Consider the following 16,622-nt stretch of genomic DNA (forward strand, 5'->3'; position numbering starts at 1 on the left):
TTTGGCAAAGTCCATTTCTTTGGTAAGCATCGATGCAAAGTGCTCATTTAGTACCTTAGCCATGCCCTCTGCCTCCATTAATAGATCTCCATTTTAGTCCCTAATCGGCCCCACTGCTCCTCTGACAACCCTTTTACTGTTTATATGCCTATAGAAGACCTTTGAAGTGACTCGGTGAGAATATCCTGCTCTGTGACGGGCTCATTGAGTGGATCCAGTGGATCCTGCTCGGTGAGTGACTTTTGTGAGTGGATCCTGTCGGTGAGTGGTTTGGTAAGTGTATCCTGCTCGGTGAGTGACTTGCTAAGTGGATACTGCTCGGTGAGTGAATCGGTGAGTGGATCCTGCTTGGTGAGTGGATCCTGCTTGGTGAGTAGCTTGGTGAGTGGACCCAGCTCGGTGAGTGACTCGGTGAGTGGATCCTGCTCGGTGAGTGACTCGGTCAGTGGATCCTGTTCGGTGAGTGGCTCGGTGAGTGGATCCTGCTCAAGGAGAGACTCGGTGAATGGATCCTATTTGGTGAGTGGCTCATTGAGTGGATCCTATTCGGTGAGTGGATCCTGCTCGGTGAGTGACTCAGTGAGTGGATTCTGCTTGGTGAGTGGCTTGGTGAGTGGATCCTGCTCAGGGAGGTACTCAGAGTGGATCCTGCTCAGAGAGTGGCTCGGTGAGTGGATCCTGCTCAGTGAGTGGCTCGGTTAGTGGATCCTGCTCGGTGAGTGGATCCTGCTGGGTGAGTGGCTCGGTGAGTGGATTCTGCTCGGTGAGTGGATTGGTGAGTGGATCCTCTCGGTGACTGGCTCGGTGAGTGGATCCTGCTCGGTGAGTGGCTCGGTGAGTGGATCCTGCTTGGTGAGTGGATTCTGTTCGGTGAGTGGCTCAGTGAGTGGATCCAGCTCGGTGAGTGATTCGGTTAGTGGATCCTGCTCGGAGAGAGACTCAGTGAATGGATCCTGCTCGGTAAGTGGCGGCTCAGTGAGTGGATCCTACTCGGTGAGAGATTCAGTGAGTGGATCCTACTCGGTGAGAGATTCAGTGAGTGGATCCTGCTCGGGGAGAGACTAGGTGAGTGGATCCTGCTCGGTGAGTGATTCAGTTAGTGGATCCTGCTCGGAGAGAGACTCAGTGAATGGATCCTGCTCGGTGAGTGGCGGCTCAGTGAGTGGATCCTACTCGGTGAGAGATTCAGTGAGTGGATCCTACTCGGTGAGAGATTCAGTGAGTGGATCCTGCTCGGGGAGAGACTAGGTGAGCGGATCCTGCTCGGTGAGTGATTCGGTGAGTAGCTCCTGCTCGGTGAGTAACTCCTGCTCGGTGAGTGGCTCCTGCTCGGTGAGTGGCTCCTGCTCGGTGCGTGGATCCTGCTCGGTGCGTGGATCCTGCTCGGTGAGTGGCTCCTGCTCGGTGAGTGGCTCCTGCTCGGTGCGTGGATCCTGCTCGGTGTGTGGATCCTGCTCGGTGAGTGGCTCCTGCTCGGTGAGTGGATTCTGCTTGGTGAGTGGCTCCTGCTCGGTGAGTGGCTCCTGCTCGGTGAGTGGCTCCTGCTCAGTCTGTGGATCGGTGAGTGGATTCTGCTTGGTGAGTGGCTCCTGCTCGGTGAGTGGCTCGTTGAGTGCATTCTGCTCGTTGAGTGGATCCTGCTTGGTGAGTGGCTCAGTGACTGGATCCTGCTCGGGGAGAGACTCAGAGTGGATCCTGCTTGGTGAGTGGCTCGGTGAGTGGATCCTCCTCGGTGAGTGGCTCGGTGAGTGGATTTTGCTCGGTGAGTGGATCCTATTCGGTAAGTGGCTCAGTGAATGGATCCTGCTCAGTGAGTGGCTCGGTGAGTAGTTTCTGCTCGGTGAGTGGATCGGTGAGTGGATCCTGCTCGGTGAGTGGCTCAGTGAGTGAATCCTGCTCGGTGAGTGGATCCTGCTCGGTGAGTGGATCCTGCTTGGTGAGTGGCTCAGTGAGTGGATTCTGCTTGGTGAGTGGCTCGGTGAGTGGCTTGTTGAGTGGATTCTGCTCGGTGAGTGGATTCTGCTCGGTCAGGGGATCCTGCTTGGTGAGTGGCTCGGTGAGTGGATCCTGCTCAGGGAGAGACTCAGAATGGATCTTGCTTGGTGAGTGGCTCGGTGAGTGGATTCTGCTCGGTGAGTGACTCGGTGAGTGGATCCTGCTCGGTGAGTGGCTCGGTGAGTGGATTCTGCTTGGTGAGTGGATCTTGCTTGGTGAGTGGCTCCGTGAGTGGATTCTACTCGATGAGTGGCTCGGTGAGTGGATCCTATTCAGTGAGTGGTTCAGTGAGTGGATCCTGCTCGGTGAGTGACTCGGTGAGTGGATCCTGCTGGGTGAGTGGCTCGGTGAGTGGATTCTGCTCGGTGAGTGGATTGGTGAGTGGATCCTCTCGGTGACTGGCTCGGTGAGTGGATCCTGCTCGGTGAGTGGCTCGGTGAGTGGATCCTGCTTGGTGAGTGGATTCTGTTCGGTGAGTGGCTCAGTGAGTGGATCCAGCTCGGTGAGTGATTCGGTTAGTGGATCCTGCTCGGAGAGAGACTCAGTGAATGGATCCTGCTCGGTGAGTGGCGGCTCAGTGAGTGGATCCTACTCGGTGAGAGATTCAGTGAGTGGATCCTACTCGGTGAGAGATTCAGTGAGTGGATCCTGCTCGGGGAGAGACTAGGTGAGTGGATCCTGCTCGGTGAGTGATTCAGTTAGTGGATCCTGCTCGGAGAGAGACTCAGTGAATGGATCCTGCTCGGTGAGTGGCGGCTCAGTGAGTGGATCCTACTCGGTGAGAGATTCAGTGAGTGGATCCTACTCGGTGAGAGATTCAGTGAGTGGATCCTGCTCGGGGAGAGACTAGGTGAGCGGATCCTGCTCGGTGAGTGATTCGGTGAGTAGCTCCTGCTCGGTGAGTGACTCCTGCTCGGTGAGTGGCTCCTGCTCGGTGAGTGGCTCCTGCTCGGTGCGTGGATCCTGCTCGGTGCGTGGATCCTGCTCGGTGAGTGGCTCCTGCTCGGTGAGTGGCTCCTGCTCGGTGCGTGGATCCTGCTCGGTGTGTGGATCCTGCTCGGTGAGTGGCTCCTGCTCGGTGAGTGGATTCTGCTTGGTGAGTGGCTCCTGCTCGGTGAGTGGCTCCTGCTCGGTGAGTGGCTCCTGCTCAGTCTGTGGATCGGTGAGTGGATTCTGCTTGGTGAGTGGCTCCTGCTCGGTGAGTGGCTCGTTGAGTGCATTCTGCTCGTTGAGTGGATCCTGCTTGGTGAGTGGCTCAGTGACTGGATCCTGCTCGGGGAGAGACTCAGAGTGGATCCTGCTTGGTGAGTGGCTCGGTGAGTGGATCCTCCTCGGTGAGTGGCTCGGTGAGTGGATTTTGCTCGGTGAGTGGATCCTATTCGGTAAGTGGCTCAGTGAATGGATCCTGCTCAGTGAGTGGCTCGGTGAGTAGTTTCTGCTCGGTGAGTGGATCGGTGAGTGGATCCTGCTCGGTGAGTGGCTCAGTGAGTGAATCCTGCTCGGTGAGTGGATCCTGCTCGGTGAGTGGATCCTGCTTGGTGAGTGGCTCAGTGAGTGGATTCTGCTTGGTGAGTGGCTCGGTGAGTGGCTTGTTGAGTGGATTCTGCTCGGTGAGTGGATTCTGCTCGGTCAGGGGATCCTGCTTGGTGAGTGGCTCGGTGAGTGGATCCTGCTCAGGGAGAGACTCAGAATGGATCTTGCTTGGTGAGTGGCTCGGTGAGTGGATTCTGCTCGGTGAGTGACTCGGTGAGTGGATCCTGCTCGGTGAGTGGCTCGGTGAGTGGATTCTGCTTGGTGAGTGGATCTTGCTTGGTGAGTGGCTCCGTGAGTGGATTCTACTCGATGAGTGGCTCGGTGAGTGGATCCTATTCAGTGAGTGGTTCAGTGAGTGGATCCTGCTCGGTGAGTGACTCGGTGAGTGGATCCTGCTCGGTGAGTGGCTCGTTGAGTGGATTCTGCTCAGTGAGTGGATTCTGCTCGATGTGTGGATCCTGCTTGGTGAGTAGCTTGGTGAGTGGATCCAGCTCGGTGAGTGACTCGGTGAGTGGATCCAGCACGGTGAGTGACTCGGTGAGTGGATCCTGCTTGGTTAGTGGATCCTGCTTGGTGAGAAACTCAGTGAATGTATCCTGCTCGGTGAGTGGCTCGGTGAGTGGATAATGCTCGGGGATAGACTCAGTGAGTGGATCCTATTTGGTGAGTGGCTCGTTGAGTGGATCCTATTCGGTGAGTGGATCCTGCTCGGTGAGTGATTCGGTGAGTGGTTCCTGCTCGGTGAGTGGCTCGGTGAGTGGATTCTGCTTGGTGAGTGGCTTGGTGAGTGGATCCTGCTCAGGGAGATAATCAGAGTGGATCCTGCTCAGTGAGTGGCTCAGTGAGTGGATCCTGCTCGGTGAGTGGCTCGGTGAGTGGGTCCTGCTCAGTGAGTGGATCCTGCTGGGTGAGTAGCTCGGTGAGTGGATTCTGCTCGGTGAGTGGATTGCTGAGTGGATCCTCTCGGTGAGTGGCTCGGTGAGTGCATCCTGCTCGGTGAGTGGCTCGGTGAGTGGATTCTGCTCGGTGAGCGGATTCTGTTTGGTGAGTGGCTCAGTGAGTGGATCCAGCTCGGTGAGAGACTCAGTGAATGGATCCTGCTCAATGAGTGGCTCGGTGAGTGGATGCTACTCGGTGAGAGATTCAGTGACTGGATCCTGCTCGGGGAGAGACTGGGTGAATGGATCTTGCTCGGTGAATGATTTGGTCAGTGGATCCTGCTCGGTGAGTGGCTCCTGCTCAGTGAGTGGCTCCTGCTCGGTGTGTGCATCCTGCTCGGTGAGTGGCTCCTGTTCGGTGAGTGGCTCCTGCTCGGTGAGTGGCCACTGCTCGGTGAGTGACCCCTGCTCGGTGAGTGTGTAGGGTTCGAAAATCCACAACCACGTTTTACCAAAAATTGGATTGCCTTATACAGTTTAAAACCAACATTTTCGGCCAAGGCAGAGGTCCCGACAAGCAGGCTGGGATATGCCTGGGACATCTGAATACAGGGGACTGTTGCTCAGAGGCAAGCCATAGATGTCGGCCAATCAAAGCAGAGTGCATTCTCAAAGGCCAATCAGGGGACCGAGTCAGACCTGAAGCGAGGAAACCCCCAGCCAATGGGGACCACCCGGTCTGGGTTTGAATATGTGACTCACCCCTAATCGGGCTATGAATACAAGCCATCATCACCTTAATCAACTCGGACTAGGGGCAAAAATCTTGGGATCACTACAATTAAGAGGTGACAAAACTAATCAAGTCCCAGGGCTGACACAATGGGGCAGCAGACTTGGAGGAGCCGATGTGCACTCAAAACAATACCCCTGTCCTCACACCTACCTGTATAAATATGGAACACAAGAAGAACCAACGCTGAGAGAGAACTATTACCAGAAAAACGAACAGGAGAGCGAGTTAAGATGCTGAGGGAAAAGATGAGCCCAGGAGTGATGAACTGGGGCGAACTAACATCTAAAGATTCCAACCGCACTGAGCAGAAGATCCGTCATCAGGCCCCAGGCTCAATCGGTATACTGAAGGTTTACTCCGCTACCAGACGGCGCAACATTGCCGCAAGAAGCCGTACTGTATACCGACTCTCGTTCCGGGGACCTCGACAAGAAGACACCAACGACCGAAGTGGCTGTGGAAGACGGCATTCACTCCAGTCATTTCAGGAACCTTTTCCATCAAGCACAAACCAACCAACGACAACCGACCGAAAGTGCAATCAACAAAACCAAACTTCGAGAAAACCCGACCAGACGCAGCAAGGTCCTCTCCGAGGTTCGGGGTACGGTGAACCCCGAGGCACAGGTCGAATTCCGACGACGACAGCAACAACAACAACCCAACAACCGCACTCAAAATTCCATTTGTCAAGGGAGGAGGCTGTGAGTATAATCCAAGGGCCTGCAACTGTCAGTCTAGTTTAGGTAGGAAAGTGGGTTGGTGGGATTGGACTTGGTAAAGATAAAACTGTGTAAACATTCTCGTTGTGTCCGTTCTCTCTCATATTTTATTTATATAATTATAAATGTGTGTGTGTGTTTATTACGTTTGTGGTAGAACTTACCTTGGCAAATAAAATTGGTTGTCACCTGTTCTTTTCCCGGGGACTACTTGTCTCCGAGTGTCTATTTAAAGTGCATCGTTCTCCACCCAAATTTTGGAGTTAGAACCAGATAGGGGCATTAGGGCGCTTCGAACCCGCCAAACAAGGGAACAGCAGACTAGGGAAAAGAGAGAGGACTCCAGGAGCACTTGGGCTCAGGAGTACCCCACAGATTAGGTATAAACTGTGCGGGTCGCCACCGTATTTTAGTCCTCCTCTATAAGCTGTTGTTCTCTATCTCCTTAGAGGGTGTTTAGTGACACCCGACCTACAGGCTAACATAAGCTGCAAGGGTATAAAGGAGACCGAGGCCCAATACATCAACAGGCACTAAAGACCCCTGCAATTGGGCAGAGCAGAGCCCCATCTCCCTACACAATGGCAACCGTGGCAGGGGTCCAGTGGGAGAATGAATGATCGACCTCGGAAACAGTGGTTTTTGGTAAATCTAAGATGGAGAAGAGAATCTCCGCCTATGCTATTTCCAAGGTAAACTTCACAAAAGAGTGGGTACAGAACCTAAGCAGGGCACCACGTCCCGTGGACGCGGCGGCCCAGTGGATGGCAGGATCAAAGCATAATAGGAAGATAGAAAAGGCAATCTGGCTCATATGCCTGACAAGGCAGGTCCGGGCATCGGACTGCGAGATAGCCAGGATTAGCGAGGAGCTGCAAAAGGCGCTGCTCACCTCAGAAGCTAGGGAAGCCACAGGTCAGAGGATCATGTTAGAGCTGTTTGAGGAAAGGGAAAAAAAGGCCAAAGAGGAGGAAGCCTCCCGCAGCCAGCAACAATGCCTGCAGGGGCAGGTGACCGAGGCTAAGGCTGGGGAGCGCAAGGTTAAGAAGTTGAACGTTACTTATGCACAGAAAATCGAAGAGCTGGAAGGCCAGCTCATCGATTTGCAGGCGGCATATAGAGTTCACTGCAAGGAGGGTTTCAAGAAAACAGATCACGGGCCTTGCAGAGAACGGGTTCAGTCGCTGCTCCAATCTCTTGCCCAGGCGAAGGGCACGATCTGTTTGTTAGAGCCAAAGAGGGCTGACAACAGATCAGAGCATTGGGGAATAGTAGAGGACCCGGCTGCGAAGGACAGCCAACCGCCTCCCGAAGCACCGGTCGGTCCGGTCGAGCCACGGGGGGAACCAAGGGTGCAGACCAGGGAGCCCACAGGGCGGGGGACCGAACAGGGAGGTCCGGCCCAACTAAAAGGGTATGGGACCAGACAGGTAGAGCCGGTCCAGCCCAAGGGGTATGGGTCACCCACGGAAGGCATTGGGTCTGTAGGATCAGAATCCGAGGCAGAGGAAGAGGAGGTCGAGGAAATAGGGACCCCAGCTGCGGAGTCTGCGGTGGGACCTATGTGTCCAGTGGTCCAGAAAAAGTACAGGCCTCCACAAGGTGCACAGGCCCGTGGGCCACTGGACAGTGAGTTTGTAGTCCCGCACGCAGCTCCAGCTCTGAAGGCCATGATTGTACATATCCCCACGCTCACCAGAGGGGGGGGAGATCCATCTGTAAATTTCTCTAACATTGCACAGGCGGCAGAAATGAACAATTGTGATGACCAAGAAGCAGTAAAGATGCTGCTATTCTCAATAGAGGGGAGGGAGTACCAGGTCCTCCCTACAGCCTGTAGAAAGGGGCAGGTCACCCCAGAGCGGTTACAACGGGCCATCTTAGAAGCCCTGGGGTGTAACGATGGGAACCCCCTTGACAGGCTCAACAAGACCAGCCAGTTACCTGGGGAAGCCCCGCAGGTATACGTGGACAGGCTGTGGACGGTGTACCGTGCAGCCTGTGGCAATATCCTGGATAGAGAGGCTCTTACAATGGACCAGCGTGAAGCGTGGTTCCGGATGATTATCGCAAACAGTCTGCCCTGTATTAAGACGTGGGCAGATGCCAGAGACCTTAACCTCACCGAAGAGGCGGTGGCAGAAAGGATGTCGGTTACCCAGCGTAACAGGGAAACCCCAGATGAAAAGCTGGACAAACCCACAAAGGGGCGAGTGCACAAAGTGCACTCAAACGCTAATCCAAAAAGGGAATGGTATCAGGAGGGCAAGCACCCATCCGATAAGAGGGGAGTGTGTTACGGGTGTGGGAAGCCCGGCCACTACCGAAGTAGTTGTAGGAGCAATCCACCCTAGGCGCAGGGAGGAAGAAACCCTCCCGCGACTGCCCCGTCCGGAGGAAAGAAAGGACAGGCAAACGAAGTTTCTGAAAACGCAGTGGTAGCACACCGACAGCTGATGGCAGGGACGGGACGCATAGATGTAGCCGTAGGAAGGGAAATCCCCATGTCTCCACAACCACGGGAACAATGACTACAGCCCACGCAGCCTGCATACTTGTGCCCACTAGATTATGACTCATGGGGTAGACCGTTGGTGAAGATGGAGGTGGAGGGAGCACGGGGAACCTACCTGTTGGACACGGGTGCTTCCAACACCATCGACCATGCGGAGGATCCGGGGGCTTCGCCTCTATCCAGCGGGGTGCCCCATGAACTAGTGGGTTTCACAGGGAATGAGAAGACAGGGTACTTCTCACTCCCACTTACGCTTCAGTAAGGCGCACTGACTGCGAAGTGGAAGTGTATCCTGATGAAGTGGGAGCAGGCTGACAAGGGGATACTGGGGGCTGACTTTGTAATCGCCCACCAGATCCTGGTAGACTTGCGGAACCATTGTCTGTGGGGAACCGTAGACCCGGGGACCAAGAAGGGAGTTATGATGATTGACAAGGTGCAGGATAAGGAGACTCTCTGTACAGTGAAGCCAAAGGGGGGCTACGACCTGGAGCTTCTGGCCAGTGGCACCCCAGCCGAGGACAGGGCCTATGTGCGAGCCAATATCGCAGCATTTGCCACCCACAAGCACGACTGTGGGAGAGTCACAGGTGTGGAGGTCAGAATAGATGGGGATCCCATGTCTAGGCCCCAAAGACAATACAACTTCCCAAGAGAGGCTAGTCGAGCAGGGTGTTCTGAGGCCCACAGCCACCCACGTAAACTCTCCCCTTTGGCCGGTCAGGAAACCGGACAACTCATGGAGAGCCACGGTGGACTATCAGGTGCTCAATAAGAACATCCCGACTTGCGCTCCCATGGTGGCGGCGGTTGCAGACCTGATCCGAGAGATCCCTGTTTCAGCCACCACGTTTACGGTGCTAGTCATTTCAAACGGCTTCTTTTCGATCCCTGTGAGGAGAGAGGACCAATACAAGTTTGCTTTCACGTTCAGGGAGCAACAGTATACTTGGACCTGCCTCCCACAGGGATTCCACAATAGCCCTAGCATCTTCCACCAGTGCATGGCCAATTGTCTAAAGGGTTTCAGCCAGCCAGGACAACTGGTGTAGTACGTGGACGACCTGCTGCTCTTCACAGAGAGCAGGGAACAACACGGTCAAATGCTGGCTGAGCTGTTGGTTGCGCTGAAAGACGGCGGGTTTAAAATAAACCCCAAGAAGGCCCAGATAGGGTTGAGGGAAGTCAAGTTCCTGGGTTTAACCTTAAGGGCAGGAGAAAGGGGCATTGATGAGGCCCGAAGGCGGACAGTGCAGGAACTCCCGGTACCGATCAATGTGTCCGGAGTTCAATCCTTTCTGGGGATCATGGGCTGTTGCAGGGACTTCATCGAGGATTATGCAGCCACAGCAGCCCCCCTGCTCAGGCTCCTCCACAAGGGGGTTGAGTGGGAATGGGATGGCGGCTGTCAGGCTGCATTCCTTCGATTGAAGCAAGATTTGCAAAAAGCACCTGCACTGGGGGCAATTGATGGGGGTGAGGATTTCTTTTTGGAAGTGGCAGCCAGCAGGGACAGCCTGAGTGCCGTGCTTCTACAGGAAAGGCACGGACGGCTGAGACCGGTGGTGTCCTCGTCTGGGGTCCTCACGGATGTGGAGAAAGTGCACTCAAGCTGTGAGAGTCATCTGTTGGATACTCACTGGGCAGTGAAGAGGTCACAAGTCTTCACAGTAGTATCCCCTATCACACTCCTCACCCATCATACCCCGACCCAGATGCTGCTTGATGGGAGGATAAAAGATGGGATGGTCAGCAGAGCAAGAATCACTCGCTGGACCCGCCTCCTCTCCCAGATGGCGAAAAGGGTCAGAGGCCTCTGTGAGCCAAAGCTCGCAGCCAACCTTACTTATGCAGGGGAACCGCATAGATGCTCAGTAGAGAGGGTGTGGGACGTCGACTTTGGATTTCTGGCAGGGATACATCCCACAGGCCGCGAGATCTACGTCAATGGGTCAAGTTCAATGTCCGCGGGTACAAGACTCACGGGTTGCGGAGTTTGGGACCCCAAGGCAGGCATAGCCTTGGCACTTAAACTCCCCAGCACCCTGAGCACCCAGCAGGCTGAACTCTCGGTGGTGATGTACGTGGTCACTCACCCCGAGGAATTCCCCACCCCGTACACGATTTGCTCGGACAGTATGTTCACATGCAATTCGTGTACAGAGTATCTGTCGATTTGGTCCCACAGGGGGTACACCTCCGCGGATGGGAGACCCCTGGTCACCAAGCCCCTGCTAATGAGGATAGTGGCAGCCCTAGGGAGTAGTAGGGGCATCTACATCCATAAAGTAAAAGCCCACTCTAAGACCGAGCCACGGGCAGAGGGTAACCAGCGAGCTGACCTGCTAGCCAGAGAGGGAGCACAGACCGGCCGCTTCTGGGACCCGTACGAGAAAGGCAGTGTAGTAGCTGTCAGAGGCCAGCCGAGGGCACCAGGGAGCGCAGGGGTAGGATTGGCCCCGGACCTGAGAATGGCACAGGCGCAGGATCCCATCCTCAAGGCAGCCATAACAATCATCCTCGATGGAGGAAAAGCAGAGGGCCCGTATGATATTGCGGACGTAGCTGTGAAGGAAGGGATGCTGTTCAAGCGGGACAAGTGGGTGGTCCCAGTGCAACACCAGCAGGAGTTCCTACAACTGGCCCATGAGGGTCCAGGTGCAGGACATCCCGGGCCAGAGTCCACCTGGCAGAAGGTGGAACAGGCAGCGTGGTGTACAGATCTCCGGACTGACGCCCGCGACTTCTGTGCAGCCTGCCTGGTGTGTGTAGCAAACAACCCAGACCCCCAGAAAAGAAAGGCATCCATGGGGCACATAAGGCGGTTAGAGGGACCATGGCAGTCGATCCAGGTCGACTGCATAAGACCCCTACCGACCGCCCAGGGAGGATACAAGTACTGCCTGGTGTTGGTAGACGTATTCTCCAAGTGGGTGGAGGCCTTCCCCTGCCGAACAGCCACCGCAATAGGGACGGCCAGGATCCTGGTCAGGGAGGTGTTTTCAAGGTGGGGACTGCCACAGTTTGTGGAGTCCAACCAGGGGAGTCACTTCACTGGCCAGGTGATGCAGGCCATCCTAAAGTTACTGGGAATTAGGGCAAAATTGCATGTTGCTTACAACTCCCAGTCCTCAGGTCCAGTGGAACGCATGAACCGCACCATTAAAGAAAGACTCCGCAAGGAGACAGGGGACTCACCGAACAAATGGGTAGAGGTCTTGCCTCTGGTCCTCATGGGAATTCGAGCCAGTCGATCGAAGAGCACAGGGTACTCGCCCCATGAGCTGATGACCGGACGGCCCATGAGGGCCCCGGTACACGTATTGGTGCCCGGCCTCACCGAAGGACAGCTTCGGGAAACAGACCGGGACCGCTTTGCTGGGAATCTGCTGGAACGACTGCAGCAGGTTCACTGGCAAGCGGCCACCAATATGGGGAAACAGCACCGCAGCAACAAACTGCTGCTGGAACCCCGCAAGCAGCAGGACTGGGAAGTCGGCGACCTCTTCATGGTCCGCAGCTTCGCCAGAGTGGGGGTGTTCGAACCATTGTACATGGGTCCTTATAGTATTGTCGATAAGGCCAGCCCAATGGTTTATGCGGTCCAATTACCCCGCCGGGTGAAGTGGTACCACATCAACCAATGTAAGCGGTTTGACCCCACTAGGGCAGGAAGGAAGAAGGTCCCCAAACCCAGAGAACCCCCAGAAGTGACAGAGGACGCCCCGCTGGGCGTGGCAGCTTTGACAGAGGTCGATGTCGGCCCGAAAGCTATGCCACCCGGGATGGTCCTCTGCCACTGTGGAGACATCACACAACTTGACAGACAGGCAGGAAGGACAGGACAGGAAGTTCAAAGTCAAGGTCACAGGGAGGCTGGAGCTCAGTGTGAAACCGACGCGCAGCCGAGGGAAGCCATGCGGCCCGCAGCAGAGAAGGGAATTGTGTTAAGCATAGCAACCGGAAAAGCAAAGGAAGGGGAGGATCAGTGGGAGGACAAAGGGATACTGCCCATGATGTGGGACTTTGTGCCACCGGTGAGGCGTAGTTCCCGGGCGGTCCGACCCAGTGTGACTTGGTCCCCCATGTATCCTTCCGCAAATACAAGGGTTCAAAAGCAGAGGAAGCGCCGGAAGGGTAAACTCTGTACTGTGAGGGGTAAGTCCCCGTCACAATCCCCAGAACAAGCACCAGACACAGGGGGACAGTTGAAGGAGGTCCTCCTGCAAGCCCTATGGAAGGGGGTATCTCGATCCCCTGGACAAGGTCAACAAGATGACCAGGAAAGGGGAGGCAGTTACAGAGACTGACCTGGCCACCCGGAGATGGGTGGCCTTGTACATAGCACCTAATTGATAGTTTGGGTGATTTTGCAGTGAGGTGATGGTGTTTTGGTTAAGCAAGGAAAACAAAACTTGGTGCTACTCCAGTCGAGCCTGAAGATGTCTCAGGCAAGACTGTGTTTTTCAATTTGTGTTCCAGAAGATGCTATGGACCATCGTGATGATACTCACCTACATGGGGACCTGCACCGGACGCCGAGGGGACACCAAGAAGTCCCTGGTGTATGGGTTTTCCAGGGGCAGGGCGCCAACCGCAAACACGGGAGAAGGGGTCATGGAGGCAGAAGACCAGGCCACCTACTTCCACGAGGGAAGATGGCCTGGGTGGTTGGGCTCGAATTCCACCCGGTATTCAAGCCACAAGAGCGTTACTTACGGAGAGGCCTCCATCCCCTGTCCGAACATCGAGCTGGCCACTTCCTGGGTTAGGGTGACAGAGGGGTGTGGTAAACCACTGTTATTGTTGTTGTTGTTGTTGTTGTTGTTACACACTGTTGTACCTATGCATGCCTCAACATGTCTCGGCTGGCTCCACCCACAGGCCCAGGTATAAAGGTGATTGACCTGCAGCCCCCTGCCTTCTTGGAACCCAGTCAACCACGAGAGGCATGCTCTGTTCTTTGCTAATAAAAGCCTTTAGTTACTCTCTTAACTCTCAGTCTTTTATGAGTAATTGATAGCGCATCAATTTTATTAGCAAAAACAAAATGTCGACATTTGCTGAACAGCAGGCTGCTGCACCAAACGCGGAACAGCAGGCTGCTGCACCAAACGCTGAACAGCAGGCTGCTGCACCAAACGCTGAGCAACAGGAGCTGCTGCGAGCCCTCAGACCAACATGCCTGGACCTAGACACCCAAGAAGCGGGTTCGGCTACCAAATTCACGCATTGGCTGCGCTGCTTCGAGGCCTACCTGCAAGCCTCAACTGTGACCCTGGACGAAAACAATTTGGAAATCCTGGCCTCAAAGGTGAGCCACCAAGTTTATACAATAATCCAGGAGGCGACGACCTACGCGGCGGCTATCGGTCTGCTAAAAGGGCAATACGCACGCCCGGTAAATACGGTCTATGCCCAGCACCTCTTAAGATCCCGCAGACAGCAGCCCGGGGAATCGGTGGAGGCCTTCCTACGGGCACTACGGATACTCGGCCGAGACTGCGATTGCAAAGAAGCATCAGCCGCAGCACACACGGAGGGACTGATCCGAGATGCTTTCGTTGCGGGTCTAAGGTCCGACTACTCCCGGCAGAGACTGTTGGAAAAGGGAGAAATGGACCTGAGAAAGGCAGTGTCCCTCGCGCTCTCGCTCGACGCGGCCCACAGGAATATGGACGCCTTCTCCCCTAACCGCTCCACAACGTGGACGCCACAACCTTGGGTCATGGGACCGCCACCTTCAACTGCTGCTGCGGCGTCCAAGGCACAGAAATGTTATTTTTGTGGCCAGGCAAAACACCCCAGAGCACGCTGCCCGGCGAGAAACGCTACCTGCTCCGGCTGCGGGAAGAAAGGACACTATGTCAGCGCCTGCAAAGGTAAAACCGCTAACGCCAGCAGCGCCGCGTGCGAACCGTGGGGGCAGCCATCTTGTCCGCCATCTTGGGCTCCCCCAGCCGCGTGGGGATCGGGACCATGGGCGCCGCCATTTTGTCCGCCATCTCGGACGTCTCCAACTTCAACCACGGGGGACCCAGACTCAACCACCGCCTCATCTGACGACCACATCGACTCGCTCGACCATACGCTGGCCTCCGTGACGCTGGACCAATCTCTCCCTCATCAACTGTCCAGGTCCATGATGGACATTAAGGTAAACGGCCGCGCCACTACCTGCCTTTTTGACAGCGGGAGCACGGAAAGCTTTATCCACCCCGACACGGTGCGCAGTTACTCTCTCCCGGTACTGCCGACGCGACATCGGATCTCTTTGGCTTCCAAAGCCCAGTCAGCGGACGTCGGTGGCTACTGTGTAGTGACCCTTTCAGTAAGGGGCACAGAATACAAAAATTTTAAACTCCTGGTCCTGCCCCATCTTTGCGCTGCCGTTCTACTGGGGTTGGATTTTCAGTGCAACCTTAAGAGTGTCACATTAGCATACGACGGACCCCTCCCCCCACTCACAGTCTGCAGCCAGCAGCTTTTAAACCGCCCGCTGCGCACCATTTGCAGCCTCTCCACCCTTAAAGTCCCCCCCCCTTCCTTGTTCGCTAACCTCACCCGCGACTGTAAGCCCATCGCTACCAAAAGCAGGCGTTACAGTGCCGGGGATAGGAGCTTCATTAAATCCGAGGTAGCAAGACTCCTGAAGGAAGGGATTATTGAAAGTAGCACCAGCCCATGGCGAGCACAAGTGGTGGTAGTGAAGACTGGCGAAAAACAGCGCCTAGTTATTGACTACAGCCAGACGATCAATCGCTACACCCAGCTAGATGCATACCCACTCCCCCGCATATCTGACATGGTCAATCAGATAGCACAATACCGGGTGTTCTCGACGATTGATCTGAAGTCGGCATACCACCAGCTCCCCATCAGGGCTGAGGACCGCCAGTACACAGCTTTTGAAGCTGACGGTCGTCTCTACCACCTCCTCAGAGTTCCCTTCGGCGTCACCAATGGGGTTTCAGTCTTCCAACGGGAGATGGACCGGATGGTCGACCAGAACGCGCTCCAGGCCACTTTCCCCTATCTAGACAACGTCACCATCTGCGGCCGCGACCAGCAGGACCATGATGTTAATCTAGAGAAATTCCTCCATACGGCCCAGCGGCTGAACCTAACATACAACAAGGACAAATGTATGTTTCGTACCAAGCGCCTTGCCATTCTTGGCTGTGTAGTGGAGAACGGAGTCATCGGCCCCGACCCCGACAGGATGCGCCCCCTTATGGAGCTCCCCCTCCCCCACTGCCAAAAAGCACTGAAGAGATGCCTAGGGTTTTTCTCGTACTATGCTCAGTGGGTGCCCAACTATGCGGACAAAGCCAGATCCCTCATCAAGTCCACCTCCTTCCCCCTGACAGCAGAGGCCTGTGCAGCCTTCACTCTCATAAAAGGAGATATTGCGAAGGCCACAATGCACGCAGTGGATGAGTCCATCCCTTTCCAAGTGGAGAGCGACGCATCCGACTTTGCCCTAGCTGCAACCCTTAACCAGGTGGGGAGACCCGTGGCCTTTTTCTCAAGGACCCTCCAGGGCCCCGAGATTCGACACTCCTCTGTCGAAAAGGAGGCCCAGGCCATTGTGGAAGCTGTGCGACATTGGAGGCATTACCTGGCCGGAAAACGATTTACCCTGCTCACTGACCAGCGTTCAGTAGCTTTTATGTTTAATAATAAGCAGAGGGGCAAAATCAAGAACGACAAGATCTTGAGGTGGAGATTCGAACTCTCCACCTACAATTATGATATCTTGTACCGGCCCGGGAAACTCAATGAGCCCCCAGATGCCCTATCACGTGGTACATGCGCCAACGCGCAGGTCGATAGACTGAAGACCCTCCACAATGACCTCTGCCACCCGGGGGTCACCAGGTTTTTTCACTTCATCAAATCCCGTAACCTGCCCTACTCCATCGAGGAGGTCAGGACCATGACCAGGAACTGCCAAATCTGTGCCGAGTGCAAACCGCATTTTTATAGGCCAGACAGAGCAAGCCTGATCAAAGCCACATGCCCCTTTGAACGGCTCAGTGTCGATTTTAAAGGGCCCCTCCCCTCCTCCGACCGCAATGTGTCCTTCCTCAACATAATTGATGAGTACTCCCGTTTCCCGTTTGCCATCCCTTGCTCAGACATGACCAGTACCACGGTCATTAAATATCTGAATGACCTCT

The 16,622-nt window shown here is 55.2% G+C and overlaps 1 pseudogene; it reads right to left on the minus strand.

The window, feature by feature from the left end:
* The window catches only part of LOC147124922 (sodium- and chloride-dependent neutral and basic amino acid transporter B(0+)-like), a 643,543-nt pseudogene that overhangs the window by 119,014 nt on the left and 507,907 nt on the right, over window positions 1–16,622 (minus strand).

Source organism: Somniosus microcephalus, chromosome 1 (assembly GCF_052327205.1).
Source record: "Somniosus microcephalus isolate GS21.2 chromosome 1, FLI_Smic_1.0, whole genome shotgun sequence".
NCBI lineage: Eukaryota > Metazoa > Chordata > Chondrichthyes > Squaliformes > Somniosidae > Somniosus > Somniosus microcephalus.